The following is a 9,660-nucleotide window of genomic DNA, read 5'->3' on the forward strand; positions in this document are numbered from 1 at the left end:
TATATATTTAAAACAGAGATGATTTTATTCAAGGTCATTTGTGACTAAGACAGCAATCAGACCCAGATATGCCTGGCTCCAAGTCCTTAGGTGGTGCAAACATTTTGTACTTAAGCACCAACCTCAAGGTTGATGCTTCAAACCCATCCAGTGGTATAGCAGAAGAAATACCTGGTAATCTGCCAAAAAATCCCCTGGAACAGCTCCATTCTGCAACAAATGGGGACACCATGAGTAGGAAACAAGATGACATCAGTTGGTTTGTCCTTGGTTTATGCCTGATTCCAAAGTTCACAGCTGCTGTCTCCACCACCTTGTACTGTTTCTCAGAATTCCAGGAGGTGTTAAGGTGAATATTATCTTCTCTCCCTGGCATTTGCTAAAAGAGACCTCATTTTTCTTATTAAAAACTCTCAAGCACAGAAGCAGTTGTCATCAAGTCAACTCTAAGTCATGACAACCTCCTGTGTCCCAGAGCTGAACTGTTCTCCATAAGGTTCTCAAGGGTAATAGCACATTTTAAATATTTACAAGGATGACAAAGCAACCACATTTTGATTCAGTTATCTAAATGAATTCTTTGAAGGTGAAGGTTAGACTGAATATTTTTTTTACAAGTTCAAGGATCTATACTAATATTTTATGCATGAAAAAGTACAGTAGTATTTGATGATCAAGAAATATTGATTAGTTGATGAGAGTAGCATCAATAATGAATAACTTTCTTCTGGATCTAACATTAGAACATTCTTTCCTTAGCATTTGAGTTTTCTTGGATTTTCTTGACTTCAAAATATTAAAAGCAAAGTTCAACTCAATTCACCACCCACTTACTGAACACCTATATGTGCAGAACATTGTATAATGTGGTGATTTTAGAGAGTACTCAGGAAGGACACAGCATCCACTCACAAACACAGATCCCTACCCACAAAGAATGTATGATTAACTAGGACAGTATGGCTCAAAGTTAATATGCCAAAGAATCATCTGGAAATCTTGGTCTGGAGTGTAGCCTCAGATTGTGCATTGTAATAATGCAGAAGAGTCACAGAAAACACACAGATGCAAGGGATTCCTAGGTGAAATTGAGTCCCTAATCAGGAAAATGGAAGGTCTAGGACAGGCAGATAAAGGAAATATTGCCCTAAAATAAGTAAAGGAGCTCTGGTAGCATAGTGGTTACGAATCGGGCTGTGAACCTTAAGGCCAGCAGTTTGAAACTACCAGCCGCTTTGTGGGAGAAAGATGAGGCATTCTGCTCCTGTAAAGATTTACAGCCTTGGAAACCCTGTACAGAGTTGCTATGGGTCAGAACCGACTCGACGGCACTTAACAACAACAACAACAAGTAAAGGATAGGAGTCCCGGTGTGGTGCTGTGGGTTAATGCACTGGACTGCAAAGTCGCTTTGAACCATAAGTTTGGTGGTTCAAGCTCACCAGCTGCTCCTTAGAAATACTATACAGGGTCACTATGGGCCAGAACCAACTTGATGGCACTCAACAACAATAACATGGGAGTAGAGAGGGAAGGATCAAACACTTTGTGCTGGAATACTATTCCATCCAATAGTGCTGCAGAACAAAGTTTCTGAGAAAGCTTTATGCAGCAGATCTACTCTATAACACATGGGTGGCCTGAGTCAAAATCAATTTGACAGCAACTGGTTCACTGAAAAATTAACATTCTTATGGACCTGGAATATTTAGGATTATTTTATTGAACAAAAATAATAGTAATTGGACAATCCAAGAAAGGAGCAAAGACAAAAATATCAAGGCAAGTTGGTCAGGAAATGCAGCCTGTTTGGAGAGAATATGAATTAATTTGGAAAGGCAGAAAATGCAGTTTACAAAAAGGAACTAAAATAACCTCATAATTAACACAATACAAATTTCAGATTAAACATCATGCTGTTAACACACACAAAAATTACAAAGTTAACATCATGCTTATTGTTTTCATTATTCATGTTGGTTGGGAGGGAGGCGTCTCAGAAAGGCTTGTTGTTAAAGATGATTTTTAAATTTTCAGGAATTTTGCAACCCCACTGTTAAGCACAACCATTATTAAAGTGATAAATTTACAATTAAACAGATCGTACAGGAAATTATGAAAAACGATATTCAGTACTCATCACGTACACTCATACTCAAGTATTTTAAAGCATTTCACTATTATCTATGTTTTTGAAGTTTTTATGCCTAGCGATCATGGTGTGGCATTGTAAGATAATGAAGTGTTGAAACTTGAAACTGCAAGTTTGGCAGTTCAAACCCACCAGGTCACTTTTGGAAACTCTACATGGGGTTTCTGAGGCTATATATCTTTACAGGAACAGAATGCCTCATCTGTCTATGGAAGGGCAGCTGGTACAGAACTGCTGACCTTGCTGTTACCAGCCCAACCAGTAATCCACTGTGCTACCTAGGCTTCTTAATTTAGTGATAGAAACCAGGAAAAGACTGAAAGATTTATTACATAAGAGAAGAGGAAATCTAACAGTAACAATCTGGAAGCAAACAGAACTTCTATTTTAAGATCTATCTACGTTAACCACAGTAGCCAAGTAGTTTTTAAGACTCGTTTCTTTTTACTGACTTAAATGGTAATTTGCCTGCTGTTTCACTGTAGAGTATGAGATAGCTTGTTGGTTTGAGTCAGGTTCTTTTAGCACATAAGGAAGTAACCTTCCATTCAGAGTTTCCTAAGATTTTTCTTCACGAACGTGCATTGAATTTTAAATTAACTATACATTTAATCAATAAGTGCCTGTCAAATGCCCAGTTACCATCTGTAAATCATAAAGCACAATTATGAAAGATAGCATCTCTTCAAGAGCTGCCATATTAGTCCTAGGAAATAAATATGAAATACTGATAAAAGTTTAATAATAAACAAAGTTTAATAAAACCTCCTTAATGGAGGTGCTGCTGGCTAATGTGCTGGACTGCAATGTCAGTTTAAACATCAATATTGGTGGTTCAAGCTTACTTGTCACTCCTTGGAAGCCCTATATAAGATCACTATGAGTCAGAAGTGACAAGGAGTCAGTTAACAGCAACAACAATCTGTACTAAAATGTTTGAATAATTTAAAAGTCTGAATATTTTAAAGAAATTCAGTTGTATACAACACGACTGAATGCAGCTATCAAAGTGGCTCCAAAGCTTAAATTTAGTTTAGTTTTTTGTTGTTATTATTGTTTTTTAAATACAACATTATTTAACACATTGCATTTTCTCCTTACAATGCAGTGCTAATAAAGTGCGATGTTACTTCCTTTCCCTATGCTTATAACTCCATATCCAAGTATTGAGAATGCCCAGAAACTTACTTTAGCAGTTTTAATTTTTAAAACTGCTATTGAATGTGCTACAAATTTGGGTCAATCAATGCTTTACTGTGGAACAATGCTAATGTATCTGTGCTCTACCACCAGGTAAGCCCCTAGGTATTCCTCAAGGCATGCCTCTGGGCATGCTGGTATAACTTGGTAATGATGGGGTTGCACACTTTCTCCAGCTCTTTCTGTTGATGTTTAAATTCCTCTTTCTCTGCAGTTTGATTCTTATCAAGCCAATTGATAATTTCATTACATTTATCAAGAATTTTCTGTTTGTCTCATCATTGAGCTTGCCTTGAAGTTTTTCATCTTCAACTGTTGCTTTCATGTTAAATGCATAGGATTCAAGTGAATTTTTAGAAGACACCTTGTCCCACTGTTTCTCATCTTCAGCTACGTACTTCTCAGATTCTGAACCATCTGTTCATTGTCTTCTTTACTCAAGCACCCTTGTTATTTGTAATGGTAATCTTGTTCTCTTTTTCAGTACTCTTATCTATAGCAGAAACATTGTGGGTACCATTGGCATCAATATCAAAAGTGACTTCAATCTGAGAAACATCAAGAGGTGCAGGAGGTATGCCAGTAACTTCAAATTTTCCAAGCAAGTTGTTATCCTTGGTCATGACACATTCACCTTTATAAACTTGAATGAGTACCACAGGTTGGTTGTCAGAGTAGGTTGTAAAGATCTGTGTCTGCTTGGTAGGTATGATATTACTGTAATTGATGAGGATAGTCATGACTCCACCAGAAGTTTCAATACCAAGGGAAAGAGGAGTGACATGCAGAAGTACCCAATTGTGAACATTTTTCAGACTTGTCTCCAGATAAGATGGCTGCCTGGCCAGCTGCACCATAAGCAACAGCCTCGTCAGGACTGATACTCCTGTTCAATTCTTTGCCATTGAGGAAATCCTGAAGTAGTTTCTGAATCTTGGGAATATGGATCTATGACTTGTTTAGCTTGGCATCTCTAATGGCTTTCTCCACAGGATGCAGGGTGCCACAAAATTTAATTTGATTTGATTCTTCAAATTTGGGCCAGATAATGGAGGTATAGAAGACAACACCTTCAAACAATGGAAGTATAGAGAATCAATCTCAATATTGGCCTAGGTGCTAGAAGAGAGAGTGTACTTTGCATGTTCACAAGCAGTGTGCAGATGGAGGACAGCCTTCTTAATCTCATTAATGTCCTTCTTATGATTACACTTGAATTCAGCAATAAAATGGTTGACCATTCGACTGTCAAGGTCTTTTCCACTTAAGTGGGTGTCTCCAGCTACAGATTTGACCACAGAGATTCAATCTTCGATAGTGAAGATTGACACATCAAAAGTGCCTCTTCCTAAATCAAAGATCAGCACATTTCTTTCAGCTTCAGCCTTTCCGTCTAAGCCATAGGCTAAGCAGCAGCAGTTGGCTCACTGATGTTCCTGAGTACACTGAGGCCACCAATGGTTCCAGCATCTTTGGTGACCTGATGCCGGAAGTGTTAAAGTAGACTGGTACAGTGACAACAGCATGATAAGAGTTTTTTTCAAAGTAGGCTTCTGCAATTTCCTTCATCTTTGTTAGAACCACAGAGGACACGTCCTCTGGATAGAAACTTTTGGTCTCGCCTTCATATTCTACTTGGACCTTGGGTCTGCCTACATCATTCACCACCACAAATAGCCAATATTTCAAATCAGACAGAACAATGGCATCATCAAATCGTCTTCCAATCAAATGTTTGGCATCAAAAACACTGTTAGTGGGATTCATGGCAACTTGATTCTTTGTGGCTTCACCGATCAGTGGTTAGGATGTCAGTAAAAGATACATAACTTGGGGTGGCTTGGGTACCCTGATCATTTGCAATGATTTCCACTTCCCCATGCTAGAAGACACCCATACAGGATTAGGTGGTGCCAAGATCAATGCCAGCTTCATGTGCCTTAGACATGATGGTTTAGCGGAGTTCCAGATTAAATGAAGAAAAACAGACGCAAATCTGCTACTTCGCAGAATGAGTTAAATTTATTTTTAAAAACAAATATACCTGTAAGAACAGTTTGAATGAATACATGAGTTTAATGTATAAGTTAAATAAGTATTTGTAAACTTGATATTTTGCACTAATGTAAGGTTATTTATTTGTTTCAGCATTTTGAATATCTACTTAGTTGTGTTTAAACAGTTAATGTGTATTAGTTGTTTAGCAATTATATAGGTTCTGTAACTTTGTAAGTAATGTTAATTTCAGTGTTAAGATTTTATTGGTAGTTGGTGGTTTTGGGTCACCAAGTCATGACTGACTCATACTGACCCTGTATAGAGTTTCCAAGGCTATAAATTGTTATAGGAGCAGAAATACTTGTTTTCACTCAGAACAACTGGTAGGTTTGGACTGCTGACCTTGGTGTTAGCAGCCCAACTTATTATCAACTACAAAACCAGAGAAAAACATGACTCTAATACATACAAAGAAATTTGTGTATAACACAAAGTAGTTGTCTACATGTGATTTTAACATGTAAAAATAATGATTAAAGTGGCAAACCTCTTTCATATGAGAAAAATAACAAAATTGAAGTATGCATTCTCTAACACATTGAAACCCAAAAATGATTAAATTAAAATAGAAATTAACATAAGATGTTTTCCTTTAAAAGTTCTTCCTAATACAAATCTTAAAAAACTAAGCTATATTAAACTGACCAAGTGTATTTCAGTTTACAGTTTAAAAAAAAAAAACTGTTTTTTCATTCTCACATTAAATCACATGCACAGTGTGATAAATGTTAGTCCTTAATGTTAAAACAAGATTAAAATTTGTCAAGTTGAGGTAACTTTTTTTTTAGTAAAAGTTATTTGCATTCTGTTATATTACCAGGGCAAAGTTAAGGAAATGCCAAATGGTTAAAGAGAGGTTGAAAAGAAGTGTACATAAACACACACACACACTCTCTCTCTCCTCTCTAAAGCTATCTGCCTATATTAATAAATATATATAAGTAACTATATGAAGGAATTAAAGTTTGTATAGTATTTGGTATTTTTTGCTTTTTCAGAGGTTCTTTTTTTTTTCCTTCCTGAATTATTCCAATAGTTTCCTTTCATATAGTTTATTGATAAAGCACATTAAAGCTATGGAAATTAATGTGATTATAATATGCTCAGTACTGGAACTCTTTTAAATTCTATTGATCTTGATTTTTTTTATTTAAGGGGAAATACAGTAGGCTTATTTTTGAGTCTCTTCTTTCTGAGTCTAATGCCAAATAGGCATACTAGAGTAAACTGAAATTATTAAATAAATAAAATTTCACATTTGTGGGGTTTTTTAAAATTTGGTTTTATAATAATTAAAATATAGAATTTAAGATAATATTGATGTCTCATGTTTGCACATTATAAAGAAAACAAATAAGATGATTAAGTCTTATAAATTTCATGAGTTTACTAGATAAATCCAGTTAAATAGGTCCGTTGTTATTGTTGTTAAGTGCCATTGAGTCGATTTTTTATCCTATTAACTGTGCTTCCCCTTTGAAAATGCAAGATTCAGTTCAGTGAATAAATATTTAAACTTTTACCATGCACAGCATTATGCTATATTGAGATTATTGATGGTCCTTCAATTTGTGACCCAGAACAAAATCAATAAACTGATGCTGAGAGAATTAAATGCTATACACCCTCATACAGGAGTACACCCAATTATCAAGATAGTAATTGTTTGCAATATTATAACTGAAACATCCTACACATAGGCTACAACTAATAATACAAAGGACAATAGGGAGGAGCCATTTCAGAAAGGAACTGAGGCACCATTGCTTGACAGATGGAATGCATTCTGAAACTCCAATGTCTGTTAAGCGTTGCTCCTAATGAACAGGTGATTCTGAGACACAGTAAAAATAGACCTTATTTAAATGAAAGTTGGTTAACATACAGAATTTTTTTTATGGAGTATGAAAAAATTAATTGTAGCTAATATTTATAGATTAATATCAGTAATTTCAAACTGAGAGAAATTAATTTAATATTCTACTAGAGTAGTCAAAGTATAGGCATGTTGTTAATAGCATGGAGAGATAGTTTGTTACATTTTAATTTATAAAAAATGAGATTTGCGGTTATCTTGAACTGGTTGTCTGATATTCTTGTTAACTTTTCAAAGAACAAAAAGAGATGAATTAAAAGTCATCAAATTTTCAACTCATCAAATATATCTACCTTTTTAATCCTCAGTATTTTTAACTTCTAAATATTAGGGGATTTCAAAAAGTTCATGAAGAAATTGAATTAAAAGATAATGGAAAAGATAATGTTTTTCCCACCAACATTTTGAAGCCTCCTTATATAGCAAGATTGTGTGTGTATGTGTGTGTGTGTGTGCACAAACACAGGTGCAGATGTTGTTGACCAAGAAAAGGAATGTAATAATCTCTGAGTTCTTTGTCCCAGACACTGGGCTAGAACTTTACAAACATATTATACTATTTTATATGTACTACAACAAATCCTATGATGTAGAAAGGTGTCAAGCTTCATGATGGAAACAGACCCCATATTTTCAAGACCATTTTCAGATACTAACCACAAATCCTGAGGTCCATACTAGTTAGTGACTGGGAACAGAGGAACAAAGTCTGATACTGCTTGAGCTGCCATATTAATAATTTGCAAGATGGTCTGCCCCTGCTTACCTCCCTGATGTCTCTCTGTCCTTCATATCATTCTTTCAGTGCCCTTTGACTCAGCATTCCCTCAGTTAGTCACTCAGTGCCCCCTACTTCTACTATAGCATGTAAGCATTTTTTCCTTTAGCCTAGAATATGCTTTCCTCTTATTGCAGTTTGTTGTTGTTGTTGTTAAGTGCCATCGAGTCAGTTCCGACCCATAGCGACCCTGTACAGGGTTTCCGAGGGTGTAAATCTTTACGGGAGTAGAAAGCCTCATCTTTCTCCCGCAGAGCGGCTGGTAGTTTCGAACCTCTGACCTTAAGGTTCGCAGCCCGATTCGTAACCACTACGCTACCAGAGCTCCTTTGCAGTTTAGTGTTACATATATGTGTTTGTGTGTAAAAATAATAGACCAGTATTAGCATCCCCATTATCATGTAAAATCTATGAGGTTTAGTTATGTGGGGACTACATTTTTCATCAATAAGTGTAATTTTGACACTTAGTTCTAGTGTAATGCTATAGGAGAAGCAGGGGACTGCTAATCCAAAGGTCACTGTGAATCAGAAGCAACTTGATGACACTTAACAACAACAGAATTAATATTTTAAAATTATTTAATAAATGATATATTTGCACAGTTTAACATATCCTTTCTTTTGTTCTAATGGCCACAATTCATGCAATGAATTATTATTTTCTATATAGTTTGTCACAGTGTGCATTTCAAGTTTTTAGAGTAGAAATTCTGAACATGAAACAAAATATCCAATAGAACAGGTTTCTAGTTAAGGGTGAATGTCCAACTTTAAAATATGAAAAATGAAAAAAAAAAAAAAGCTATACTAGGACATATTTCTCCATAAAATGTTATTCAATAGATTTTTAAAACTATGACACTATGGTCAAAATCAAGATTCTTTCTTGGGATCTTTGCTCTCAGCAATTGTAAATTCAAACAAACACACAAAAAGCAATAATAATGATTTTTGTTGTTTTCAAGTGCCTTGGAGTTGGTTCTGACTCCTAGTGACCCTGTTCAGCACGTCCAAGGAGCAGCTGGTAGGTTTGGGGTTTGAAGTTGCTATTGCTGTTTGCAATCCAGTGCTTATCCTATAGCACCACTCCAGGACTCAACAGCAATAATAAAACACAACAAATATACTTAAAGTAGTACCTTTCTGGTTGGGAGTGATCTTTACAGTAACAGGAGACACTGGGCCATACCAGAGGAATGAAACAAGACAGGCACAGGGCCAAGATCCTCACAAGTGGTAACCACCAGAGAGCACTGGGCATCTGTAAATATACCTGGGATTTGGGAGCTTTCAAATATTGAGATGGTTTTAAACATGGAAATTAACCTGAAGTCTAAATATAGATAACAGATGATATCATCAATGGTATATTTATATCTGAGAGAAAACAAAAGTAACATTTATTAACACTGAAAAATAATAGAAGGACTTTCAAAACTGGTATGTTTCCAACTGTATTTCATTATCTTCTTTAAGAATGAGGCAACTGGGAAAGCAACAAAATCCTAATGAATACCATGCAAAGTCAAATAATATTCTTGAGGTCAATATCCATGCTCTAAATACTGAATATCATCTAATACTATCAAAGTGT

General features: G+C 35.6%; 1 pseudogene; it reads right to left on the bottom strand.

Annotated features, from left to right (window-relative positions):
* Positions 1-3,419: 3,419 nt before the first annotated feature.
* On the bottom strand, positions 3,420-5,300 carry LOC102815360 (annotated as a pseudogene).
* Between the last annotated feature and the right edge of the window lie 4,360 nt (positions 5,301-9,660).

Source organism: Chrysochloris asiatica, unplaced genomic scaffold, assembly GCF_000296735.1.
Source record: "Chrysochloris asiatica unplaced genomic scaffold, ChrAsi1.0 scaffold00108, whole genome shotgun sequence".
In the NCBI taxonomy this organism is placed as follows: domain Eukaryota; kingdom Metazoa; phylum Chordata; class Mammalia; order Afrosoricida; family Chrysochloridae; genus Chrysochloris; species Chrysochloris asiatica.